Consider the following 27,779-nt stretch of genomic DNA (forward strand, 5'->3'; position numbering starts at 1 on the left):
AGTTAGTTAGTTGTTTGCTTTTTAACAAAACGTGTTTAGAGCTGACAAGTTGGTAAACTGTTGAGCTTGGTTTTGCCTGCTTAGACCTGCATGGAATTATTAGCCCCTGCAGTTACCTTTTGAGGGATTAGTTTTGTTTCTCATTTGTCTCTCAGTGTGACATTTTTGTGCCTAGTTAGGAAGGAAATGTTTTGACCAGGAACCCAGTTCAATTAAAAGTGGCTATCAAAAAAGGCAAGCTAATTCCTAGGCCTGCTTTGGAAGGTAGCAGTGGTACCGTAGTTAAATCTTTGGTGGCTAACAAGCGATATACAGCAGAGATGAGGACGCTGTGGCATCTCCGATTTCTCTGTTGGACTCCAATTCTCATCAACCCAGGCAGTGGTCAAGGATGATGGGACCTGTAGTCCAACGAAACCCAAAGGACCACAGGTTCCCCAGCCCTGACGTAGACTGTGTATGTACCTCCTATTGCTTCAGTGTGCAATAAGACAGGGTCATTAAGTACTTTTATACTAGAGAGTGGGTGTAAGAATGTAGTGTTCTCAAGGATATATGGCTCCCTCATGATGTGGTGACTATACTTTGTTGTCTTCTGGATTCCACAGGTCAATTCTGAACTTGCAAGCCTCAAATTCTGCACACACACTGTGAGCCTGCCTTTCAGTGCTTTTACATTGGCAAATGGTACCTCAAACACTATTTGGGCAATGCAACACATCGAGGAGAGGAAGAAAAAATATGCATTGTGTGATAATCAAGGGTTTTAGATGTTTAAGCTCTACAGTTGGTAAATCTGTTCCATTGCATTTTATGAAGTTGTTAATCTTGTCCATCAATTTCCCCCTTACATACTCCTAACATACCCTAGTTCTTAAGTCATTAGCATGAGGTGCCCCCCCCTCCGCCATCTCTTTGATCTTTATCTTTATCTCATTAGAGTTGTTTCTTTTTGACTGGGACATTGGGTCGTCTTGAAGAACAATGGATTTTTATGCCTCCATTAAATGATGAAAGAGAACAGGGAATGGTGGGTGTGGTGGTTGCGGCATCCTGAAATATGCAGCCATGAAGTTCAATTTGCTCAGTGTCCACTCTTGCAACCTAGTCTCAGTGAAACTCTCGCTACAGAGAATGACTCAACATACTTGCTACTTTTCCACCCACAGTACCTAGGGCCTATGAGGTGGATTGAAGCATCCTCCCTTGGGTGGTGGAATCCTATAGGGCGCACCCCTGCTACCATCACTGCTTCTGGCATGGTTTTGCAAGATTTCACTGGAAGCTGCCACTATGCAACCCGAGTGTGTGGAGAGGGGTGGCACCTTCCTGTTTTGCCTCCTGTTAGGCCACCCCTGATTGGGTGGGGGAAGTCTTGGGCAAGCTGCCCTTTTTCCACTGGTGGAGGAAGAGGAGTGCGGGGGGAGCGCACCGCCCCCAGCAGCACGTTCCTGGTGGGGTGCCATAGCGGCTGTCCCCCTGCCCATGCTGGGCACCACGCCCCTGCAGACGGCATGCCACGCCACTCGGACGCATGCGCACCACACACCCGGGACACGCACCAGCCCTGCCCCCGCTTGCTCTCTGCCCCCCGGTGCCAGAGCATGAAGCTCAGCCACTGCCTTTTCCCAATTACTTCAGGGTGACATGTGTTGGAGATCCCTTGTGAGGTAGACCAGTTTGAGAGAGCCCAGAGGCCAAGGTTACTTAGTGACCTTTATGGGTGAGTGGGCATTTGAACCCCAACCTCCTAGCCCAACTCCACCATCCATTAACTATACCGTCATAGTTCTTATTGTGGCAGTATGTCTTAAAGTTGTATGGAAACAATTTCATTCGGATGAAGTACTAGACAAAATTAAGTGTGTTTCTCCATGAGTAATCCTGACTATGCAGTTTTCATCTAGGAATCTATGAATGCTCAAACAGAGACTCACCGTCCTTTTCCACGTACAGTATAAAACTAGGTGTTTTGTTTTGTTTTTACTTTAAAATAAGGTTAAGAATCTGGGGGCGTCTTATACACGGATAGTGCATCTGCCCATTTTCAAAATTTGGGGTCCCCAAAAGTAGGGAGCATCTTATACACGGGGGCGTCTTATACACGGAAAAATATGGTATACTACATTTTGCATTAGAGTTCTACATGAAAGCTAACCCTAGGTTATGCTAAATGCATACAAGCACAAATAGGTAGAAAGTGGAACATGGTTGAAATGGTCGATATCAGACTCACCAGGAACCGATCATCTCTATGCCGCATATGCTTGAAAATGATATGTCCGCAAATGTTGGATAACTGTGCCCAGCAAAGGTGACTAAGAGTAGCTGGTTGTTTTGTAGAAGGAGTGCAGAGCTGCTCTCTAGACAGTGGCATTTCTGGTGTGTGTGTGGGGGGGGGGGCAATAAACTTGGGGCCATGCGAGTGCACTGGTGGAGCCAATCCACTGATCCCATGGTTGAAACCCACACAGCTCAGACATTGTCACCACCCTGCAATGTCGGTGTTGGGTGGGTGGTGCCTCTACATCACTGAAGTTGCCATGACCAAAGAAAACAGGAGTCGAGGTCAGCCGAAGTGTGGTTCGGTAGCTGAAAAGGTGGTGTCTCCGAGATCTTGGTTGCCCAGTCACTTGTATTCCTCTTCATAGGCAGATTTAAGAACACAGTTCCCTCATCACAATTCTTAGCGCATTCTTAACTAATGCAGACGCTCCTTGGGATATTGATTGGAAAAGTGTGCTTTTTTAAATGCAGGGGTAGGAAACTTTGGGTCACTCTGGACTCCTTGTCAGGCTCTCAGGCTTTTGCCCAGGCAGCACCTTCTCTGTCAGGCTACACACATCCCAGGCTTTACTCTACCTTCGCCTTTCTCACTTGCATATTTATTTATTTAAAATTTATTTGTTTGTTTTTTCCAAATCAAACTTTTGTCACATTATCCAACTTACAACATAAAAACAAGATTCCGAAGAATCTCCTGGACTTCCCTTCCTCCCCTTTGTGGGTCCTATTGTCAATCATTTCCTCCTGCATCTTTTATGACAATCCAAATCTTTTACATCCCTTTGTGTCCAAAATTCACCATTAAACTACAAGTGCTATTCCAATCCTACTAACGATTTTGACTGTTTACAATAGTCTTTAAGGTAAGTTATAAATTTCCCCCATTACTTATTAAAATCTTGGTCTTCCTGATTTCTGATTCTTCCGGTCATTTTGGCCATTTCAGCATAGTCCATCAACTTGATCTGCCATTCCTCTCTGGCTGGGACTTTATCCTTTATCTTCTTTCCATCTCTGGGCCAATAACATCCATGCATGCTTTTGCCAGGTTGCAATGTGTCCTCTGATGATCCCTGGGTGGAGGATGGAAAGGCATTTACTTGCATGTAGAAAGAAACATCTTTTGCAAGGCTGGATTGCAGCTTACAGTGCAAGGGCAAAAGTCACCTTTTTTTGCTCCTTCCCCTCTTCCCAACACTGGCAAACAGCCTCCAGATAGTTGCCTACTAAGGAAGACAGAGCTAAGGCTAAACCAGGTTCCTCACCCCTCCTTTAACAGTATGCAATTTTTGGAAAGATTTTTGGATCTTGCAGGTATTTAATAGCTTGCTGATGAACAGAATGGGAACGGTTTGAAGGACTGGTCTGGTGGCTTAAAGAAAACCCCCAGCTCTTAGTAAAAGATGAATAAATTCCGTATTGCTTTAGGTTATGATAATCTGAGCCTTTAAACATTTTGCAAATGCATTTGACTGTCCTTTCTCCTTGTCACTTCCTTAACTATGCGGAAGAGAAAAAGGAACGGACTGTCGGCTGAAACGCAGCATAATGAAAAGGTCAACGCAGTACCACAATAACATGTCACAGGTTTATATTAGGCACCTGCAAAGATCACATGTAGTACACATCTGAGCTGAATATTAATATTTCCTGGGACAGAAGTGGCAAATGGAAGTGAGAAAGTACTGATTCTAAAAATGCCCAAATGTGAAGATGTAATAAAACAGGGGTGTGGACTGTTAGGCCTCTCCCCAGGCCGCATTTCCACTCCTCAGGAGACATTCCTCACTTGACCTTAACAACAACAACAACAACAACCCTTTCTGATTGGGTTGCCCCAGCCACTCTGGACAGCTCCCAAGAAAATATTAAAAACACAGTACAACATCAACCACTAAAAACTTCCCTGAACAAGGCTGACATCAGGTGTCCTCTAAAAGACAAATAGTTGTTTATCTGCTTGACATCTGCTGGGAAGGCGTTCCACAGGGTGGGTGCCAGTACCGAGAAGGCCCTCTGCCTGGTTGCCTGGAACCTCACTTCTCGCAGTGAGGGAGCTGCCAGAAGGCCCTCGGAGCTGGACCTCAAATGGGGGTGGAGATGCTCCTTCAGGTATACTGGGCTGAGGCTATTTAGGGCTTTAAAGGTCAGCACCAACACTTGGAAATGTACTGGGAGCCAATGTAAGTCTTTCAGGGCTGGTGTTATATCAGGCATCCCCAAACTGTGGCCCTCCAGATGTTTTGGCCTACAAGTTCCATGATCCCTAGCTAACAGGACCAGTGGTCGGGGAAGATGGGAATTGTAGTCCAAAACATCTGGAGGGCTGAAGTTTGGGGATGCCTGTGTTATATGGTCTCGGCGGCCACTCCCAGTCACCAGTCTAGCTGCCACATTCTGGATTAGTTGTAGTTTCCGAGTCACCTTCAAAGGTAGCCCCACGTAGAGTGCATTGCTTCTCATCCCAGGCATTTTTGCCTGTCTGGTATGTCTCCTGGAACTCTGATAATGGTTCCTGCTTCTCTGGATAGACGGTTGGGAGGATTGTGTATAGAAACTACGCACTACTGTACAAAGAATTTTTTTAATGAATTGGTTGCTCCACCCACTTTTGCCTCTGGCCCCGCCCATCTCTGGCATGTGGCCCTCAGAAGATTGTTCAGATGGGAATGTGGTCCTCGGTGTGAGAAAGTCTCCTCACCCCTGAACTAGACTGAACTTTCTGGTGATGCTTGGAGGGCCAGACCAGTGGGTGGGAGATAAGAATGGGAAGCAGGGCATACATCAGCAATGGCCCTTGTCATTAATTAAATTAAGGGGGGGAAAGTAAGTGACTTTTCCCAAGAGGCCAGAAGACTTCTTCCTGGGAAATCCCAAAGAAAGCCTCAACGGTATTTATATATGTGACTACAACGGCAAGGATTCTCTATGCTCAGAAATGGAAGGAGGCGAGAACACCTTGAAAGGAAGAATGGTTGGTGAAAATCTTGGAATATGCAGAGATGGCGAAATGGATGGCACTGACAAAAGATACAAATTTAGAAACCCTTTCTAGCCTATATAAAATGTTATTTCCCATAAGCGACGACCACAGTGAGGTTTGAAGTGTAAGAAAACAGCAGCGTATATCAAGAGACTTGTTAGAGAGGATGAAATTAGATAAGACGGAACCATAAAACACAATTGTATGTAATTTGAGTTATAAACATCGATTTTGGGTGAGCTGGGAAGTCAATACAGTAGTTTTGTTGAATTGGAATGTAATGGTTGAGTAACAAAAGTAACTTACATTATGGGGGGGGGGGAATTGTACACATACACACACAGAAACACACACAATGGCTCTTGCCAAAGGAGGAAGATCCAGTGATCTGCACCATCAGGACCATCTCTCTTCCACTGACATGATGGGAACAAGAAAGAGTTGCCTTGATCAAGACACTCCTGAAGACGAATGGCATTTTTACCAAGCTCTCACTTGGATTGCCGCCGCTGCTCCTTTTCCAGCATTTCCTCCTTTTCCTCGGTTTATCAAAATGTTTGTTGGTAAATTGAGGCTTCCTTCTCCCTAATCTTTCTCATATGTATTTTTGTGCCTCGCTTGAGCATCATGTGTCCCAAAGAAGTGACAGCCAGAGAGCCTGAGCCGCAAGCAGGGAAAAGAGCAGCGGCTGGCCTTTCATTTCTCAAAGTCTGGCAGCGGAGAATGATTAAACAAAGTCTCTCTAGGGCGCCGGCTTTTTTTTTGCTTGGTTCGGTTATTGCAACATTCTTATTATGAAATCCAATCCGTCCCCTTAATGGGATGTGTGGAATGCTGGAGGACAGGTTTTATCCCTGCTAGTGGCCAGTGAAGCATCAACATGAGTCTTGATGGGAAGTAGCTGCCTCTTTTGACAGGCAGTTAAGGGAGAGAATAAAAAACGACAAGGCAGAACGCTCTGGCTTATTATTAAGGGGAAACATTTAGCACCTTCTGAACTCTCTCTTACTCTCTGCTCATAATACGGAGAAACCCAGTCATCTGTCAGTGGGAAGGGGTTGAGTGGGGTGTGGGTGTCTAATTGTCCTGTGGTTTGGAAAGGTTGGAGTTGTTTGGGAAAGGGGTTTTTCTGCAGTTATGATGAGCCAGTCCAGATCTCACGCTCAACACGTTGTCCTTCAGGCATTCCCCCGCTCTCCCCTACCTGCATTTATAACCAGAGTGAGGAAATTCAAGCCTGCAGGATGAAAGTCTCTCCATCTGATTCTTGGGACTGTCCCCAAGCCACGCTCCTCTCCCCAGCCACAACACCTTATCTAGGCCACACCTCTCACCATTTCTGCTTTACACCCTCCTTGACTGTTTTTGCCTGCCTGGAAAGTGCCCTTGAACTCTCGTAGTGCCTCCTGTTTACCTAGCTGAAGGACACAGAAGGACAGAGACCTACCTATACACCACACAAAGGTGAAATTTGGATTGGTTGGCCCACTTTTGTTGTCGACCACACTTGCTTTCTCGCTTTTGCTCTGCCCAGCACAGGCATGGGCACTTGACCTCCAACGGGATGTTTATCCAGAAGTGGTTGATGGTGATGATGACGATGATAAGAATATCAAGAACAACAACAATTTGTTACTATATAAACGGCGTTTCCATGTGCTGCTCTGGTTTGCCAGAAGCGGCTTTGCCATGCTGGCCACATGACCTGGAAGCTGTATGCCGGCTCCCTCGGCCAATAACGCGAGATGAGCGCCGCAACCCCAGAGTCGGTCACAACTGGACCTAATGGTCAGGGGTCCCTTTACCTTTATGCCACCCATCTGACTGGGTTACCCCAGCCACTCTGGGCGGCTTCCAACAAATTAAAACACACTAAGACATCTTGAAGCTACGAACATGAGTTTGACCAAACTGTGGGAGGCAGTAGAAGACAGGAGTGCCTGGCGTGCTCTGGTCCATGGGGTCACGAAGAGTCGGACACGACTAAACGACTAAACAACAACAACAACAACAACAACAAAGACATCAAAAATTAAAAACTTCCCTCAGGCCAAAAAGGGTTCTCCCACCCCTGATTACATACCCCCCAAGTGGTCTGATTTTCCAAGGACAGTCCTGGAATTACAAAGCCATCTCAGCTTCTGATTTGATCCTGGAAAGTCCCTTCACTGCTGAGCTCAGGAAGGAGGATGAGCTGGTGCTTATACCAAGCAGTGGCAGTGGCAAGGGAGCATTCTGTTGGCTCTCCATGGTCACTGCTACTGGGCTCCTCCCTTGGGTGGCTTGTAGTGGTTGCTGGAGAGTGCGTGTAGAGGAGGAGAGGCTGAGACCCAGCCCCACATGGTACACTGGCTCTGAGGGGAGGCAAGAAGGCAGGGCTGCCCTCTGTGGGGGGAAAAGGGGGACTCTATCAGAGCTCAGGTAGTCTTGATTTTTTTATTCAAAAAAAAATGCTTTGTACGTCAATGTCTAATCTTGCCCCTCTCTAAAAATTTATTTATTGGTGTGGTGTTTTTATTTGTGTGTGTGTGTGTGTGTGTGTGTGTGTGTGTGTGTGTGTGTGAATCTACCAAAGAATGAAATAAAATAAAATTGAGATTAAAATCTGAGGATGGTGGAGGGCATGTGTGTTGTCTCCCATTGGTGTCATGATAGTGGCATTTGCCTTTTTTCTGATAGGAAATGCTCTGTGTTGGGAGTGAAGGGAGACTGAAAATGTTGGGGGTTGAAGAGGGTCATTTGGGGTGGGGGAGTGAGAAATGACCTTTTTTTTTTCATCTGAGGAATGTTGAAACATATGGACTTAATAGACTCCCGCCATGCTGATTGAAACAGTAGGTCAAGAGCTTTCTCTGCTTGGCTGGCAAACTAGCCACTGCTGTGGTTGGTGGGCAGGGAAATTCTTAGCTGATGGGAACATGACATACATAATGAGTTTACTAACTGCTACAGCTAGGAGGCAATAAAAGCTCAGCTGATCCTCATGCTGAGGGCAATATCTACACGGTTCTAAAGCTTTCCATGTGAGATGAAAGAAGTTGGTGGGAGCTCTCAGAAGTGAGAAGCAAGAGATAACAGCAGGAAGGGTTTTATGCCAGATTGGGAAATGGTTTGTTTTGGGATTACTATATATGGATGGGAGTCTTGAACGTGAATGTTGGCTTGGGTTGGCAGTGGGAATAGAAAAGGAGGTGTGTAAAGAAAAGGGCAGGAGGCCCTGCAAAAACGAAAGGTTTATATGTCAGGAGAGAAGTGCTATAGCTCAGTGTTAAGAGCATCTGTTATGGATGCAGGAGATGCAACCACGGTCCTATCTGAAACCCTGGAGAGCTGATACCAGTCAGTGCAGACCATACTAAACAACGTAGATAGATCAGTAGTTTGACTTCCTATAAGGCAGTATTGTATGTTTCTATTGTGATCTGAGAGAGTTGCTGCTGCTGCTGCATGTGTAGTGCAGGAAGCCATTTATAGCAACACAGTGGCTCTCTGGACATTGTTGTGTCACTTCTGTGCCTTGTATAAGACTTTGTATACCCTTGGTGATGTACAGATTGGTAATGCAACCAAATTGCAGCTGGTAGTGTGATTATATAGATATATATACAGCGGTACCTCGGTTTATGAACACAATTGGTTCCGGGAGTCTGTTCATAAACTGAAGCGAACTTTCCCATTGAAAGTAATTGAAAGTGAATTAATCCTTTCCAGATGGGTCCTCGGCGTTCATAAACCGAAAATTCATAAACCGAGGTGTTCATAAACCGAGGTTTCACTGTACGCATCAGCTTAAGTCTTGAGTGTATGTGTGCATGGGAGACCCAAAGTATGCAAGAAGACATCAAACATCTCTACTGCTGGTTGACATCTGAAACGTTTGAAATTAATATATGGCTGAGGGAAAAGTCCATACACGTTCAAAAATTTGTATAAGTCATACTAGTTGCCTCTATGATATGTACCTGAAAATAAGATTATAATTTTGCACTTAGCAAGAAATAATTCTTTTTAGTTTGACAGGTGGGTGATCGGCTTAAATGTTTTAAAAGACTAATATTGCCTTTTTCTTTAAATAAACAAATCCCTGGTGATAACAGGGATCTTTGTAATCTTTCTTTTCTGAGGCGTTTGTGTTGGAAAAATTGTAAATGAATTTGTTGTGCTGGAATTCGAAGTTAAACGATTACTTACACTGTCACAGAGCAAAAGCATTTTAACAGAGTGTCAGTATAACTTTCGTTCTTTCCCTGCTGAATGTGTATGAGATCTGGACCAGAGAGGTCTGTCAGTAGCAGTGGGGACTTGAAAAGCCATCTCCACCCCCACAAGTCACTGTGTCGGCCAGAATCTAAGTCTGGCTGTGACTCATATAGGCTAGTCTTTTGGGAAAGCAAATCAATGAATGCTGTTGTGCCAGCAGAATTTGTTGATGTAGCTAGGACAGTCCAATTTTTCATTATTTTAAGCAGGTAATTTTATTTTTAAACTCAATATTCAACACACTTGTTCTTTCAGTGCAGAGACTTTGGGCTACTCAACACAACTTTCCCTCCTTCTCCTCTGCTAGTGTGTCCCCTTGACACCCCCTAAATCTGTTCCAAAGTCTCCCCTAATCCTCTGGATCAGATATGGGGAGGGCCCAGGGCAAACAGAGGTAGAAGAGAGGGAACACGTTCTATTGCACCATCAGAAATTCCTTCACTGACAGAACATATAACGCATTGCCTGCTGCCTAACATATAAAGCTCCGAGATCCCAGTTTAAGGCTCTGCACACACAATACATTTCCCTTATTCCATATATCCCCACCCAACAGCTTCAAACTGTGGAACTGGTACTGTTAGATGTGCCACATAATACAGTCGTACCTTGAATCCCGAACACCTTGCGAGTCGATTGTTTTGGCCCCCGAACACCAAACCGAACCAGAAGTGACTGTTCCGGTTTGCAAATGTTCTTTGGAACCTGAACATCTGATGCAGCTTCCGATTGGCTGCAGGAACTTCCTGCAGCCAATCGGAAGCCACATGTTGGTTTCTGAATGTTTTGGAAGTTGAACGGACTTCCGGAATGGATTCCGTTCGACTTCCAAGGTACGATGGTACTTGTTCCACATTTGTAAGAAATTGATACTCTGGTGCTGCAGCATCACATTTTGGAACTCACTGCCTATTGACAGCAGGCCAGCACATTTACTGTACTCTTCTTCATGCCTGCTAAAAACATTTCAGTTTAGGTGAGCTCATTCAGATATATAGAATGCTGACATATTCTATAATCTGGTTGGGGGCTTCTCTTTGCTTCTGTTTATTTTCATTGCTGAATTCTTTTTGTAAACAGTTTTGAGGTGTGTAATTAATAATAATAATAATAATAATAATAATAATAATAATAATAATAATTTAAAGTAAGCACCATATATTTCTGTAGTTTGTTGAGCTACAGTTGCAGCTCTGGGACAGGTAAACTGCAGTTCTCAGGATTCTTGTGGTGTGTGTTTGTGCTTTAAATGTATGGTGTGGATGCAGCCTGTGCCAGTAATTCCCAATATGATAAAGGGTCTGGAAACCAAGCCTTATGAGGAATGGTTGAATGAGTTGGGTATGCTTAGCCTGGAAAAGAGGAGACTGAGAGGAGATGTGATATCCATCTTTAAATATATCAAGGGGCTCTCACATGGAGGAGGGAACAAGCTTGTTTTCTCCGCTTCTGGAGGGTAGGACTCGAACCAATGGCTTCAAGTTTCAAGGAGGAAGATGCTGACTAAACAGCAGGGAAAACTTTCTGACAGCATGAGCTGTTCGACAGAGGAATGATCTCCTTCGGGAGGTGGTGGACTCTCCTTCCTTGGAGGTTTTTAAGCAGAGGTTGGATGGCCATCTGTTATGGATGCTTTAGCTGAGATTCCTGCATTGCAGGGGTTGGACTAGATGACCCTTGGGGTCCCTTCCAACTCTACAGTTTTTTGATTCTGTGAATTCTCCTGATTGTGCTGCTGCTGCTGCTGCTGAATAGCCTTGCTTTCCATAAAACATAAAAGTATGCAGGGTCTGCTCCAGGACGGACCTTCAGCCTGGAGCTGAACTCCATCGATGAGTGCATTTAAACTTGCAAATTGTAATTAATATGAAATACCCAAATTCAGCAACAAAGGCTTAGATACATGTGAATCATTGCCACACAAAACTCACCAATGGATTAATATTGCAGGAGCATTAAAAAGAATTCCGGGGGGGGGGGGAATTAAGCAATTTTACCAGTTATTGCAGAACGTGTTAAAAGTGCAACATATTTTTCAGTATCTTATTGCAAAAAGAGAGAGGCTATTTTACTTCTTACTCTTGCTGGTGTTAATAGACATAATGTTCTGCTACTTCAGCAAGGGGTTCAGCCCTCCCCTCCAAACTGTTTACTTGAGCGTAAGACATCTGCATTAAAAACTATGCACAAAACTATACTTTGCAGTTCAGTTTAATTGCATTTCCCTCTGCATCCTTGTGGCAATGCTGAAGGCTGAGATTTTTCAAATTCACTTAAGGGAATGACGATACCCACTTCCCATTAATTTAAGGAATAAAGTTTTGACAAGCTCGGCTTATGTGATCAAGATCTAAAAATTAATTAATGGAATTAATTAGAATATATGTTTCCTCACCCTCTGAGACAGGGCAAAATTGGGATATTCTCTCTCTCTCTCTCTCTCTCTCTCTCTCTCTCTCTCTCTCTCTCTCTCTCTCTCTCTCTCTGTAATGCCTTATAGCCCTAATTTAGTGATTGCAATATGTTTGCTGGTTCTTTAATGCACATGCGTAACTTTCCACCTGCTAGGATTCACCAATTTTCAATGCATGATGAACATGTTTCATTAAAAGTTCGTGAAAAGTCCCTATATATATATACAGTGGACCATCTGGAGATGAACTTAATTCGTTCCAGGGGTCCTTATGTACCCTGAAAAGTCAGCAACATGAGGTGCTGCTTCTGCGGGCGGGCGGGCGGTGCAATAGAGCTCTTCTGCAAACACGGAAAGCGCACAGAGCACTTCTGCACATGCGTGTGCGGCAAAACCTTTGCCGCGTTTGTAACCTGAAAGTTACGTTACCTGAAGGTAACGTAACCCGAGGGTCCACTGCATGTATTTATACACACACACACACACACACACGTATGTATGTATATGTTTTTGTATACAGTGGAACCTCGGTTTATGAACACCTCGGTTTATGAATTTTCGGTTTATGAACACCGTGGACCCATCTGGAACGGATTAATTCATTTTCCATTACTTTCAATGGGAAAGTTCGCTTCAGTTTATGAACGCTTCAGTTTATGAACAGACTTCCGGAACCAATTACACCCATGCTTCAGTTTATGAACGCTTCAGTTTAAGTACTCCGCAGACCCGTCTGGAACGAATTAAACCACTTTCCATTACTTTCAATGGGAAAGTTCGCTTCAGTTTATGAACGCTTCAGTTTAAGTACTCTGCGGACCGTCTGGAACGGATTAATCCACTTTCCATTACTTTCAATGGAAAAGTTCGCTTCAGTTTATGAACGCTTCAGTTTATGAACAGACTTCTGGAACCAATTGTGTTCATAAACCGAGGTACCACTGTATATATCTAGAGAGAGAAACTTGTTCATTATACAGTGGTACCTCAACTTCCGATTGCCTCGACTTCCGAAGGTTTCGACTTACGAAGAGCGCCGCAGAACGGATCACCTTCGTAAGTCAAGGTACCACTGTATGTCTTTGGCCTCCTCCAGCTGTTACTTTATTCCACATTTATGTTCCTTTGTGCTCATGATATTTTCAAGACAGTCATTTGTGGTCCCACTTTCAATTCTGGTCATGCCTACAAGTGTTTTTGGGTGGTCACCCAGTTTCATTTCCTGTCAGTATATAACCTATTCTGTCCTACTGAGATCCTGAAACCAGTCCGGAGGAACACTCTGGGTCAAAAGCTGCCACATTTGCAAGTTAGGTAGATGTGCATTTAGGATACACCTGCTGGAGTGACACTATAAGCATGAAGTTCCAGGTTTAATCCTTGGTATCTTCAGACAGGAGATGGACCAAATGACCTGACAGCTCAGGACCACAATAGTTCAAGGACTGTGTCTCTCCATATGAACCTACCCGAACCCTGAGATCACATTGTGTGGCCCTTCTTCATGTGCCTCCTCCACAAGAGGTCCGGAGGGTCCATGAGAACAAGCCTTTTCTACTTCCCATTTATGGAATGCTCTCCTCAGGGAGCTTCGCCTGGTGCCTTCAAATCACTTGGGAAGACAGGCGAGCTAATGCCAGGGTACTGGAAGAAGCAAAGATCACCAGTGTTGAAGCAATGATTCTTCAACATCAACTTTGTTGGACTGGTCATGTTGTGTGGATGCCTGATTATTGTCTTCCAAAGCAACTACCCTATTCTGAACTTAAAAATGGAAAACGTAATGCTGGTGGGCAGCAAAAGAGGTTCAAAGACTCTCTCAAGGCAAATCTAAAAAAAATGTAGTATGAACACCAACAACTGGGAAACACTGGCCTGCGAGTGCTCCAATTGGAGAACAGCCTTTACCAAAGGTGTCATGGGCTTTGAAGATGCTTGAACTCGGGATGAAAGGGAGAAACATGCTAAGAGGAAGGCACGCTTGGCAAATCCACACCATGATCAACTCCCACCTGGAAACCCATGTCCCCACTGTGGAAAGACGTGTGAATCCAGAACTGGCCTCCACAGTCACTTACGGACCCACTGTTAAAACCATGTTCATGGAAGACAATCTTACTATGAGTGAGAAGAAGAAGAAGAAGAAGAAGAAGAAGAAGAAGAAGAAGAAGAAGAAGAAGAAGAAGAAGAAGAAGAAGAAGAAGAAGAAGAAGAAGAAGAAGAAGAAGAAGAAGACACCTTCAGGCACCAGACAAAATGGATCGTTGGGTTGTTCTTGTCTTTCTTTTTATTATATATTTTATGCTTTTATATTGTGAACTGCCCTAAGACATGTGGGTATAGGGCGGTATACAAATTTTAATAATAATGATAATACAGTGGTACTTGGGTTACGAACTTAATTCGTTCCTGAGGTCCGTTCTTAACCCGAAACCGTTCTTAACCTGAGGCATGCTTTCACTAATGGAGCCTCCCACTGCCGCCGTGCTGCCAGCGCGAGATTTCTGTTCTCATCCTGGGGCAAAGTTCTCAACCTGAGGTACTACTTCTGGGTTAGTGGAGTTTGTAACACGAAGTGCTTGTAACCCAAAGTTTTTGTAACCCGTGGTACCACTGTAGTAGTAGTAATAATAATAATAATAATAATAATAATAATAGCAGAAGGCAGATTCTTATGCTCCTCAATTGTGGTTCATTGAGTGTCCTATATGTGTCTATGAATTCTCACCTCACCTCTCTCCTTTCAGGAACAATCGTATTATTCATTGGGATATAATATGCATATCATCTCCCGAGAGAACAAGCAGCAAACTTATTTTCTGTGTCAACAAGTATAATAACCACCCAATGAAATGATCTTCCCTTTCCTCCCCTGCACTATATTCTGGGGTAATCTCCCAAGCCTCCAAAGTGAATTTTGGAGAAGCCTGGGGGAAGAGGAGGAGGAGGAAAACCCCATTATGCTAGTAGGAGTTTTTGAGCTGGCTTCCGCTAGCGGAATGGGGTAGTTGAAGCCGGTCCAATATGTTTAAAATAAAGTGTGTATTCACTCTAAATTGCTTTCAGATGATGGCATTCTGGAAGCCTGAATCTGTACAGTCCTGGCTCCCCTTCAAGGAATAAGGATTTTGGCACTGAATTCCTTCCGTCAAGATTTTGCTGATAATCTTTTGTTTGTTTTACTGTAACTGCTTCTGTGTGCAGTTTTTGCCTGGATGAAGTGCATGTTTACAGAAAATTATAAAAGGGGCTTGCAATAAAATGTTGCCGTGTAGAATGCTCTCGTTCAGTGTTCCAGCGTGCTATCAATGCCCTCTTGATTGGTTCTTTATTCCATCCCTGTTCCCAGTTTCCCATTTTCCCCCACTGGCAGCAATAGACACCTAGCATTCTGTGGCCATTAAGCTTGCCTAAATGGGCTTTTTTTTTTTGTTTTTTTGCCCTTCATATTTCCCCCCTTAGATGTTCTTTTTCTAATCCTGAAAACCTTTCGGTTTCCCTAAGTATACCCCTTATTTTTTCAGGGGTTTCCTATTAGCTAAATAGTCTTTGGCAGTGACATTAATGAAAGTTGTCCATAGGTGCTGTGGATAGACAAATCAGCTTATGTCTGTACAATTTAATTTTTCCAGTCATAGGTCTGTTCTGTCCTATTCTGTGAAGATTTCCCCCCCAAAATTTACCACCCCCATTATAGATAGGGCGGGCGATACAGTGGTACCTTGAATTACAAACGCCTCAGGTTACAAACGCTTCAGGTTACAAACTCCACTCACCTGGAAGAGTTACCTTGAGTTGAGGACTTTGCCCCAGGATGAGAACGGAAATTGTGTCCCAGTGGCGCAGCGGAAGCAAGAGGCCCCATTAGCAAAAGCACACCTCTAGTTAAGAACAGTTTCAGGTTAAGAACAGACCTCCGGAACAAATTAAGTTCGTAACTAGAGGAACCCTGTATATCAATATATCGTCCGAAAGCAGTTTGGAGTCCATATCATGATATCTGTTTGACCTGGCAATATATCACAAATCATGATGTTTGTGTGTGTGTGTGTGTGTGCATGCACAATGCAAAAATCACAATGTGGAGGAAAACATGAAGCCAGCCTATGGCCTCTGCATTGCTCCATCCATATTTCAGACATGGTATATTATGATGTTTAGCTGGTGACATACCACGATGTTCAAAACCAGATATTGCCCGGCCCTACTGTTCACATCTACACAGTTCCATTCTTATTTCAGACATCATGATATACAGTATCACAATATTTAGCTGGTGATATATCGTGATGTTGAAAACCAGATATTGCCCAGCCTTAATTGTAGGCCTCGTTCTGCACACTTTTGGATACATTTTCCCCAAAATACTTATCTTTCATTCTTTTTCAATGCATTTTCTTGTCACATACACATTTTATATGTATTTCCACCGTAAAATACATATTTCTGTGTGCATGAGTCAAGGGAAATCTGATCTTGGGGGCAGTCAAGAAGCAGATAAACAAACAAAAAACCAGTTATTACCAAGTAATTTATTCACTACGCACAGAGAGAGACAAAAAAACCCCCGCAGTTTATCTAGGATAATGGCGTTGCTCCGAGTAAAGTCACCCCCCCCAGTACGTCACCCTATTCTACTTCACCCCTGTATTGGCTAATCTGAGCTTTCTGCCTCTGAGCTCTCTGTCCAACTATCCTCAATGCCCACCTGGTCCTGGGAGGAGGTGGTGGTCAGGAATGCTTTCCAAAGACACTGAATCTGTCAGCTGTCTCTCCCCTGGTGCTGCTTCATCTTCCTGCTGTTCCTCTTCCAATATTTCCCAGCTTCTCCACTCTGAACCTCTGAACTATGCCCTTCTGCAAACCGCTGTTCTAAATCTATACTGTCCTCCTATTCTCAGGAAGGTTCAGGAGAACAGGCATGTCTTGTTCACCAAAACTGCATTGCAAAATCCAGGAGTGCATCATCTGAACAAATTATTCCTCCATCCCTAATAGATGCACATTGCTGTTGACTTTAACTGAAGCTTTTTCTGCACTAAACCATTTCCTTCTATAAATAAAAGGGTGAACCATACTTTATTTTTTATGGCCAACTCACATAATTAACTGGAACATTGTTTGAAAGGAACCTGAAACAAAATGTATTAAAATGGGAGACATTCATATGTGCAAAGATTTGCCAGAATTATATTCTGCTATTTTTTCCCAAGCAAATTTAATACATTTTTAATTATGCAATGTGATCTGTTTCCTGGGGAGTTTAAGAGAAGATAAATCACTCCCTAGTAATAAAATTGTGAGGCTTATGATTTAGGAGGATACTGCATACTGAGAATAGCACTTCTCGTGACTTTTCTTCCTCAGGAGAGGAGGAAAAAGCTATTCTTAAGAGGGGAATGATGACTTCTACTGAAAACCCTTTTTTTTTTTTTTGCATGTGTGTGTGCATGCACAAACAGTGAAGTGAAATTAGACGACTTTGCAAGGTTGGTTAAATTTACAAAAATCTACTTCAGAAAATGGTTGATAGATTCGTTAGGGATGGAAGGATCTGTCAATCTTCCTTCTCCCTGTTTCTCATTTTTCCAACCTTAAATTCAGTTCTCTACACTGTGTAGCATTTTGCAGATAAAAAAAGATCCCCCTGAAAATGCACCACCATTTCAGTGCTCATTTCTCCTAGTGAATATACTTTTATATGCAATTTTGACTCTTGTACATATTTTTGCAAGCAACTTTCCATAGCATTTCTTTATGTCATTTTCATTAACATTTTCATTTATATGCACACATTTCCCTACGCATGCTGACTGCTTACCATAGACCAGATTCTATCTATGTAGAAAAAGGAAATGTTATGTTTTGCATTCTATTCTACTGTTTTTCTATTGATCATCTATACAATGAAATCACACTTCAGATTTGCTAAAGACTTCTTCTGGACTTCTGCAGAGAACCGGAACATTTTAAAATTTGTGATAACAACTTACTCTCTTACCTATCCAAATGTTCTGTACATTTCCAAAACCTTGAGAACTACTTATAGAGTTGCTGGAAATCAGTGCTAATTCTAGGCTGAAAGCACCACTCTTCATTACTCATTTGAGAAAAATGTGCATTGGTTTGTGTCTCTATAATACTTAGAAAGACTGCTATGTCTCTCTTTCTCTTTCTGCAAAAAAAGATGCCTGATTTAAATGCAAATTACAAGCTGTGATACAATCACTATAAATTGAGTTTGCAGCAATGTGCATATTTTGTAGATTTTTTATTTTAAAAAGCTTTTTATCCCTGGCTGGAAGACAAATTGTTTCTCCAGTTATGGAGATCTTTCTCTTTTACTTAGAAGTTCTGCTGTGTCTTCTCTGTCAATTTTTGCTTTTGGAGCTGTGCTACAATGATCTGGATTTGAAGATTTCTGCTTCACTGAAATTCATTTAGAACTCATTGTTTCAGATGCTGAAATTCTAACTAAGACATTGGTGTTTCCCTAGCAATTCATATGGGCCTTTTTGAAAATAAGGACTACATCAGAGAGCGCACAGAAATAGGGGGCAGGAAGTGTGTCCTGTCTATGCTTCCTCTTTTCATGCTTTCTACATATTGTGCATTTCTACCGTAAGAAGATGCACAAGTCTCTTGAGTGTCATGTGGAAAGGAGAAAAATGAGGGTTCTTTCAGTTTGGAAAAGGATGGCTTAAATATAGGAACGTAAGAAAGCAGTGGTCTCTGTTCTCAAAGCCCAGAATACCAGGTTTTGAGAAGGAGCCCCTAGACCCAGGCATGGCCAAACTTGGCCCACCAGAAGTTTTGGGATTACAACTCCCATCATCCCTAGCTAACAGGACCAGTGGTCAGGGATGATGGGAATTTTGGTCCCAAAACAGCTGGAGGGCCAAGTTTGGCCATGCCCTACACCCTTCCTCAGATCCCAGCCAAGTCCGGGAGGTGGAGGTGACTGGCTAGCTGGCTACCACAGATGGGCGCTGGGCCCATCAGTGACTGAGTGAATGAGTGGATGGCAGGTTGGGCCAGTCTTCTTCTTTGGCAATCACTCGTAGCCGAGTAACATTGTCTTCCATAAACACGGTTTTAAAAGTGGGTCCGTAAGTGACTGTGGAGGCCAATTCTGGATCCACACGTCCTTCCACAGTGGGGACATAGGTTTCTGGGCGAGAATTGATCGTGCTGAGGGTTTGCTAAGCATGCCTTCCTCTTAGCACGTTTCTCCCTTTCATCCTGAGTTCAAGCATCTTCAAAGCACACGGCACCTTTGGTAAAGGCTGTTCTCCAATTGGAGCGTTCACAGGCCAGTGTTTCCCCATTGTCACTGTTTATACTACAGTGGTACCTTGGTTTAAAAAGACAATTGGTTCTGGAAGTCTGTACTTAACCTGAAGCATACTTAACCTGAAGCAAACTTTCCCATTGAAAGTAATGGAAAGTGGATTAATCTGTTCCAGACGGGTCCACGGAGTACTCAACCTGAAGCGTACTTAACCTGAAGCGAACTTTCCCATTGAAAGTAATGGAAAGTGGATTAATCCATTCCAGTCGAGTCCGCGGAGTATTTAAATTGAAAATACTCAAACCGAGGCATACTTAAACTGAGGTATGACTGTACTTTTTTAAAGGTTTGCCTTGAGAGAGTCTTTGGACCTCTTTTGTTGACCACCAGCATTACGCTTTCCATTTTTAAGCTCAGAATAGAGTAGTTGCTTTGGAAGACGATCATCAGGCATCTGACCAGTCCAACGAAGTTGATGCTGAAGAATCATTGCTTCGACACTGGTGATCTTTGCTTCTTCCAGTACACTGGCATTAGTTTGCCTGTCTTCCCAAGTGATGGGTAAAAATTTTCAGAGACACCATTGATGGAATATTTTGAGGAGTTGGTGTTTATAAGTGGTCCATGTTTCACAAGCATACAGTAAGGTTGGTAGTGCAATAGCTTTGTAAACAAGCATTAAACAAGCATCTTGTTTTTTTCTGTAAAAGTCCTGGTCCTCAAACACTCTGCACTTCAATCGGGAGAAAGCTGCCCTCGTGGATCTCAGGCGATGTTGGATTCCGGCATCAATGTCTACCCTTGTGGAAAGATAATGGCCCAGGTAGGAGAAGTGACCAATGTTTTCCAACTTTACACCACTGAGTTGGAGTGCCTAATGGGCTACTGCTGGTGATGGGCCTGGTCACTGCAATCCCCTGGAGGCTCTATTCAAGACTAAACTCGGTCAATGTCAAATTTAGTCCTGTAATGCAACTTCGGATGACGGGTGGTATATAAATATAACAGACAAACAATTGTAGCAGAAACCAGTCAGGTTCTCACTCACCCTCTTCCTGTTACGTGTGGTGAGTGCTGGTTTGTACAGAAAGCCTCTCAGGATTCCATGCATATGGGCCGTAAAGCAGCTTGACTCTACAGCCAAATTAGCACTGTCCCATTAGTATTGTTTGGCTATTTCTTGTTTGGCTCTTCAGGGTCTTCTTGGTGCAAAAAAAAATATTTCAGAGAAGTATACTTGCCCTCCCAGGCACAGCAGAGTTGTGGAGCAGTGCCATTCTCCTAATGCAACCCAACAATGGGGTGCCATTTGGTAGTGGCCACCAGCCATTGGAGACTTTACAGCCTACCTTGATGACCTTGGCTGCGGATGCAAGCTTGCCTGCAAAATTGGCCTGTTGCAGGCAGGCTAGGTGGCTGGCCAAGCCTAGGGGGAAGGCTCAACCCAGTCTGTGGGCTTTGCTTGGGTCTGCTCCTGGGGCGTATTAGAAGCAGTGGCGGAGAGCAGGCAGGGGCGGGGCTGGCACGCGATCTGGGGGCATGGTGTGCCGCCTGTAGGGGTGTGGCATGCATTCTGGGGGTGGGGACCGCCGCCTGCAGGGGCAGAGCACCCAGCACAGGCAGGGGGGCAGCCATGATGGCACCCTCGAGATCGTGCTGCCCGGGGCGGAGCGCCCCTATCGCCCCCCTTCCTACGCCCCAGATTAGAAGGCTCACATTTGGGGAGGGGCAGTTCTCGTAACATTGATGCGCCTACAGATCAAGACACCGGCTTCCTAGTCCTTGCTGTGAAGGAAGTGGCCTTTGCTAATTGGCCTTACAAATCACACTCTTTCATAACAACTCAGTAGCGGTAAGAAGAGAGTGCAGTTTTGCCTACACCAATACATCTGCTCTTGCCACTTTGTCATCATAAATTCTATGTAGATTATAACTACCTGTGCTGAGGATAGTTGAGTGTCGGGAAATAGAGCAGTTCTCTTACAGCCCCAAAGTTAAATGCTGTTATCATTACTGCTAGCACAGTGGATGAGCTGAATGATAATCACATGATTAGTCCATACTCAACAGCTTAGGTATGGGGTGTGCATGTAGGCATGTGATCATGGATGATTCATTATTTATTTATTTATTTACTTATTGTATGTCTTCTGCTCCTTTTCATTAAAATCATTAAGTGGTGTATCACGCAGAAACAAAATCACAAGGGAAGCCAGTGCACACACTGCAATAATAAGAGAAACAAGGAGCCACCGCAACACATTAAGAACAAACCAAAATTAAGTGCCCGGAAAGGCTTGGGAAAGAAAAGAAATGGGTGGAATACATGGGAAAATAAATGGGTGAAAAACGAGTGCCGAAAAAACAGTGTTGGAACTCAAGAGGGGAGTTGGTTCCATAGGGAAAATATATGCAATATATTTAAATAAAATATACGATCTAGAAGTTTTGTTGTATTCAACAATTCAAAAATCTTGGCAGTGCTCTAAGTCCTATTTGGGAGTTATTTTCCCTTATGTCATGCTAGGGGGCATGCTGAAAGGGGGCTCCATCTGAAATGGGGACCCCCCTCCTTTGATTCTGCATGATTCATAAACATGCAAGAATCGTTCACAAGCATAGGAAGCTCTCTGCTTCAGAATAATGCTTTTCAATGCGCAGAGAACTGAAAAGATGGAAACCACAATGTACTGGAGGGGGCAGAGCTTGCCAGTATGCCCCTGCTGTTAGCAAACTCACTTAAATCATGCAGGAAGAGTCCACAGAGAAGAGCCTTGATAACAGTTCACCGAGCAAACTGAACAAAAGCAGCGTATAATTTGAGATGGACAGAGATGTTTTGCCTTTCTTACCTCAGCCCTTGTACATAGCAGGGAGTCTACGTAGCCAATGAGAGCACATGCCACCTCACTGACGTAATTAATTCTTAAATTACAAGGTGAATAATTGCTGTTGCACTTCAATTGCCATTGCACTAGGGGGAATGAATGCACAATTGGCTGTAGTTCCATTGCATCCTCCATCTGCTACCCTGCAGCACTTTTACAAGGGAGTAAGCCCCACTGAACTAAGGCCCACTGAGCAAAGGCCCCTCCAGGTTGCTGGGTGGTGGTTGTTTTCTGCAGGTGTATTTTTGCATCGCTGATAGTACATTAGTGGTGTATTTATACTGGACCATCTGTTCACCCTTTCACTTTATTAGTTGTTCTACAATACTTCCCCAATTATGCATCCTGCATTATTGCTGTCCAGAGGGACAATCTTGTGTTGTAATGCAATAAAAGCAGAATAACCCCACCCCCTCCCTCTCGGAACGTTTGTGGTATGCAAAGTTACAGGCTCTCATCAGGAAGCTATGGGACATTACGGACCGGAAATAAAGCAATACGACCACCCCAAAACATGCAGGTGCAAATGGCTTTCAGAGCATGATTGCATACAATTGGCCTTGATATCGCCATGAGCAAAAATAATCATGGATGCACAATTAAAAAAGGACATCTGGGGGGCCTCCTTCTGGAAAAAAAATGCTTAAGATTGTGAAGTCACTGTTCAATTGGCCAAATGTCTAATTCTTCTTCTGAGTTTGTTTGGAAAGCTAAGTGTTAGCTAAATTCCAGGATTGCCCCTTGCCTTTGTAAAAGAAAATGTTTTTTCTTAAATTCTGAAAGGGGAAATATGGTCCTTGTTATAAAACTGGTTGATGGTGGAGGACAGAAATGGGATTTCTGAACGTTTGTGCGCCGCAGGCTCAGCTACCTGTTGGGAAACCCCGTTTGTTTTTTAAAAAATGTATTTATTAAAGATTTTCAAACAACCAAAACATACAAAAATACAAAACACAAAAAGAAAATACAAAACACAAAAAATACAAAATACAAAAAATATCAAAACAAAAATTCTAACTGATAACCCTTATTTCTAATCTATTGGCTTCCTCATTCCTCCTCCTTCTGCGATTCTTTACATATCATCTGTACTAAACTCTAAATCTTATATAATTTCTAATTATTAACTTAATATTACCTTATTTCTCTATCTTTTACATGTTATCCTTTTATATTCTATCTATATCTTACTTCTTAATTAAATTATCATTAACTTCTAACAATACCTATTTCACACCATTGTATTAACTACAACCTCTATTTTATCTCCCTCACTGCAACTAATTCTAATGGGAAGCCCCGTTTTCTCTAGGGTGTGGGGAGGTCAAAATCAACCCAAAGGTTTTCTTCAAAGAAAGAAAATAAACCCGTTTTCTCTTGGATATGGTTTTTAATTGGTTAGGTATACATGCATTTACTTTTTATGGAATGCTTTAAAAATACATAGGAAGCTGCTGTGTCTGAAGTTCAGTATTGATGAAACCACCAGCCTTCTTCAACCAGGACTACAACTTTGCCATGGACTGCTTGGACACAGAGGAATGGTGGGAGCAACTAGTTTGGGAACCACCAAGGGAAGAAAGCTCAGAGCCCGGGGAGTGGTGGTGGGATGACAGTGCGTGGTCAGAGAGAGAAGACTGGGAAGAGAAGGTGTTGGAAGCTGAAGGGATAACAGGGCTTAGTGAGCTGGGAGAGTCTGTGGCAGAGAGAAGTCAAGAATCAGAAGCTGAAGCTGGTGAGTGGGGCGATGGAGTTCAAGAGGCAGAGATGAGTCAGTCTGGTGAAGAGTCATGGCTGTCTCCCCTTCCTGCTGTGACAAGCTCCTTGGTGTTTCTATCTTGGAAGCACCTAGGCCTTCTTTCAAAGCGTATGCTGCTCCTGAAAGAAAAGAAAGCCTATGCTTTTTTTTTTTTAAGAAAAAGACCAAGAGGAGAAGCAGACATAACATATAAAAGATTTAGGGGAAAGGGAAAGAAATACGCACGTTTTACCAGGCTTATTTCAATAAGGGGGGGGATGAGGAGAATAAAAAATGAGTGGAATAGTCAAGGCAATTTTCACAAAAAGCCATAATGGCTGGTTCGAATTCCCATCAGGCATTTTAGATTCAAGTCCAGAAATGGAGTCTCTGTTTCCTCAGTACATGATGTTCAGGGAAAAATGAATTTACCCCCCCTCCCTTCCCCCTGTATTGGTCAGAGAATTCCCTGCTTCCTTTTTTCACCCTGGCGCTAATCGGAAAATAGGCTTCCTAATTCATTGACCTTCTTTGATTATGGATCCAATAGAAACGACAATGTCCAACTAAGCAGAATTGCTGCGTGTTAAATAACTTGGGCTACTTAAATCTACTGATTTCAGTAGGTTTACTCTGAGTATGATGAATGCTGGATCTCAACCAAAGTTTAGAAGCAAATGAGATGTTGACCAGAGACTTGTAAATTAAGCTTGTTTATTGATTTTAGGCACATCAGGTAATGAGGGATATGGCTAGCAATTATTGTATGAACAACCTTCATTCTTTCCCATCTATCATCAAAAGCTTTTGTGCAACTCATGCATATCAGCATTTATTTACTTATTTTAAAAAAACACAACCATGTTTATATCTAGTTTTTTGTCTAAGGATCTCAAGGCAGTGAAATGATTCTTCTCCCTGCCGTTTTATGCTAACAGCTACCCTTTGAGTAGGCTAGTCTCACTGGCGGAGGAAGAGGGGGGCGAGGGAAGTGCATCGCCCCCGGCACCACGATCCCGGTGGGGTGCCATCGCTGCTGGGCCCCCCCACGCCGGGCACTATGCCCCCGCAGGCAGCGTGCCAGGCCCCCAGGATGCCCCTGCCTGTTCTCCACCCCCAGTGCCAGAGCATGAGGCTCCGCCACTGGCTAGCCTCAGAGATAATGATGGCTATGTTCTACCTCCACTGTCAAACGAAGTTTGTATCTGGATACCAATGGCTGGGGAATGCGGTTGGAGGAGACTGCTGCTGCATTTACATCCTTTCTTATGAGCTTCCCACAGGCATCTAGTTGGCTACCTGGAGAACAGGATTACATGGACCTTTGGCCTGATCTAGCAGTCCTCTTCCTATGTTCTTATGGCTGGCCTAGCGGGACGTGGATGGTGCTGTGGTCTAAACTGCCGAGCCTCTTGGGCCTGCCAATAAGAAGGTTGGCGGTTCGAATCCCCGTGACGGACTGTGCTCCCATTGCTCTGTCCCAGCTCCTGCCAACCTAGCAGTTCGAAAGCACGCCAGTGCAAGTAGATAAATAGGTACAGCTGCGCCGGGAAGGTAAACAGCATTCCCATGCGCTCTGGTTTCCATCACGGTGTTCCGTTGCACGGTTTAGTCATGCTGGCCACATGACCTGGAAAAGCTGTCTGTGGACAAACACTGGCTCCCTTGGCCTGAAAGTGAGATGAGCGCTGCAACCCCATAGTCGCCTTTGACTGGACTAACTGTTCAGGGGACCTTTACCTTTTTACCTATGGCTGGCCTACTGTTCATAGCTAAGCCTGAGACTCTCTAGCCCTAGGCCGACATTCTGATCTGTACACAACTCTGGCTCTCATTTCGCTTCAGAAGTATGTGTTTCCACAAGTTGTTCTTTTCTAATCAAAGAGATGCTTTTTATGGACGGTATTTTTCTGTACATAAGGGCTACTGGACTATAAAATTGTCACCCTGCCCTCCAATTTCACCACATAGGGAAGATAAAAGAGCTGAAATTCAGAGCCACTATAACATGGGATATAAGAAGTAGCTATAAATGGAGTTGAATGCAAGTTATCAGATGCATGTCCCAGATAGTGCCACCTTCAGGATATAGAGCAGGGGTCGGCAATGTGCTGCCCATGGGCCAGATGCGGCCCACGAAGACAATTTTACCGGCCCATGACCTGCCCCTGAACCAAGCTTCCTGCTTGGTGAGCCGCCCACATGCTGCACTAAACCATTGCGGCGCGGCACGGGGACTCACTGAGCAGCGCCGGAAATCACGTATGTGCACGTGCAGATACCAGAAATCGTGTCTGCGCTTGTCCAGACGCCAAAAACCACGCCTGCACAGGCACGATTTTGGGTGTCTGCGCATGCACAGAAGCGATTTCCGGTGCCGCGGACATGCGCAGATGCGATTTTCGGCATCACGCTGCGCCAGTCTGGCCCACGGATGATCTCCGTGGGAGTGATCCAGCCCATGGCCGGTAAACCTTGTAGACCCCTGATAGAGAGAGTCCTTGGGCAACGTATTATCCGTGGTCTCTCTTAACGCTGCCCATTAATTCTCTTTTAATTCTCCTTCACTGTTCCTGGTCTGATATGTGAGTGACCACACTCTCGTGCATCTTGCCGAAAGCGGAAGTGACCTGAAAATGTCACTGAAACGTCACAAAAAGGAGTGGGGTGGGGGCAGGGTGTGAGAAGCAGGGTGTTTGCAGACTTTTTCAATGGGTGCCTCAGAACTTAACCCCGGTGCAGATCGGTCGCTGCCTGCAGTGTGTGATTTTTGCTGATCACCTAGCCCTTTGAGTTAATATTTCACTCTGTCCTGTTTAGTACCAGCGAGATAATTACCATTATTTTGGACACTGTCAATACTAGTCCTAAATATCCTTAACGGAGTTTGTTGTATTTTCGTGCAAAAATAAATGAATCCGGATTTACTTTAGACATGATGCTTTTCACTTGAAAATGCATTTATCTTACCAGTGAAACTAGCGCTGGCAACTGCAGAACCCAAGCGCAGAACAGGTTTGCTGAATGAGAAGGCCCCACATGTTTATATAGCAGAAAATCTTTCAATATAACATGTTGTTGTTGTTTAGTCGTTTAGTCGTGTCCAACTCTTCGTGACCCCATGGACCAGAGCACGCCAGGCACTCCTGTCTTCCACTGCCTCCCGCAGTTTGGTCAAACTCATGTTCGTAGCTTCGAGAACACTGTCCAACCATCTGGTCCTATGTCGTCCCCTTCTCCTTGTGCCCTCCATCTTTCCCAACATCAGGGTCTTTTCCAGGGAGTCTTCTCTTCTCATGAGGTGGCCAAAGTATTGGAGCCTCAGCTTCACGATATGTCAATATAACATAGAAAACACTTATTAAGATCAATGCAATTTCAAAGGAAATAGGTCAGATAGGAATTTGGCCCTGGTTGCATGCCCTGCTGGATTTCTTGTTAATCTCTATTCAGATGTTTTTAAACCTAAAAATCCCTCAATCACAAATCTCATAATGAATTTCTTAATACACTAATCTTTCACCTTTGAAAATGAATTCAAGTCTTGGTAAGATTACACATGCTAATTTACATTTAGGGACATTTGATAGTTTTCCTGCGAAAGTCAGATTGGTGTTCAGGCCCCCCAAACAATATCTAATTCAGTACAGTGGTACCTCGGTTTACAAACACAATTGGTTCCAGAAGTCTGTACTTAACCTGAAGCGTACTTAACCTGAAGCAAACTTTCCCATTGAAAGTAATGGAAAGTGGATTAATCCATTCCAGACGGTCCGTGGAGTACTTAAACTGAAGTGTACTTAACCTGAAGTGAACTTTGCCTTTGAAAGTAATAGAAAGTGGATTAATCTGTTCCAGATGGGTCCGCGGAGTACTCAACATGAAGCGTACTTAACCTGAGGTATGAGTGTAATTGGTTC

The 27,779-nt window shown here is 43.8% G+C and overlaps 1 protein-coding gene across 1 annotated transcript in view; it reads left to right on the forward strand.

Moving 5' to 3' along the window:
• GRM8 (glutamate metabotropic receptor 8) overlaps window positions 1-27,779 on the forward strand; it is a 496,390-nt gene that overhangs the window by 110,158 nt on the left and 358,453 nt on the right. The gene's annotated exons all lie outside the window — the stretch shown is intronic.

The sequence above is a fragment of the Zootoca vivipara genome, chromosome 10 (genome assembly GCF_963506605.1).
Source record: "Zootoca vivipara chromosome 10, rZooViv1.1, whole genome shotgun sequence".
NCBI lineage: Eukaryota > Metazoa > Chordata > Lepidosauria > Squamata > Lacertidae > Zootoca > Zootoca vivipara.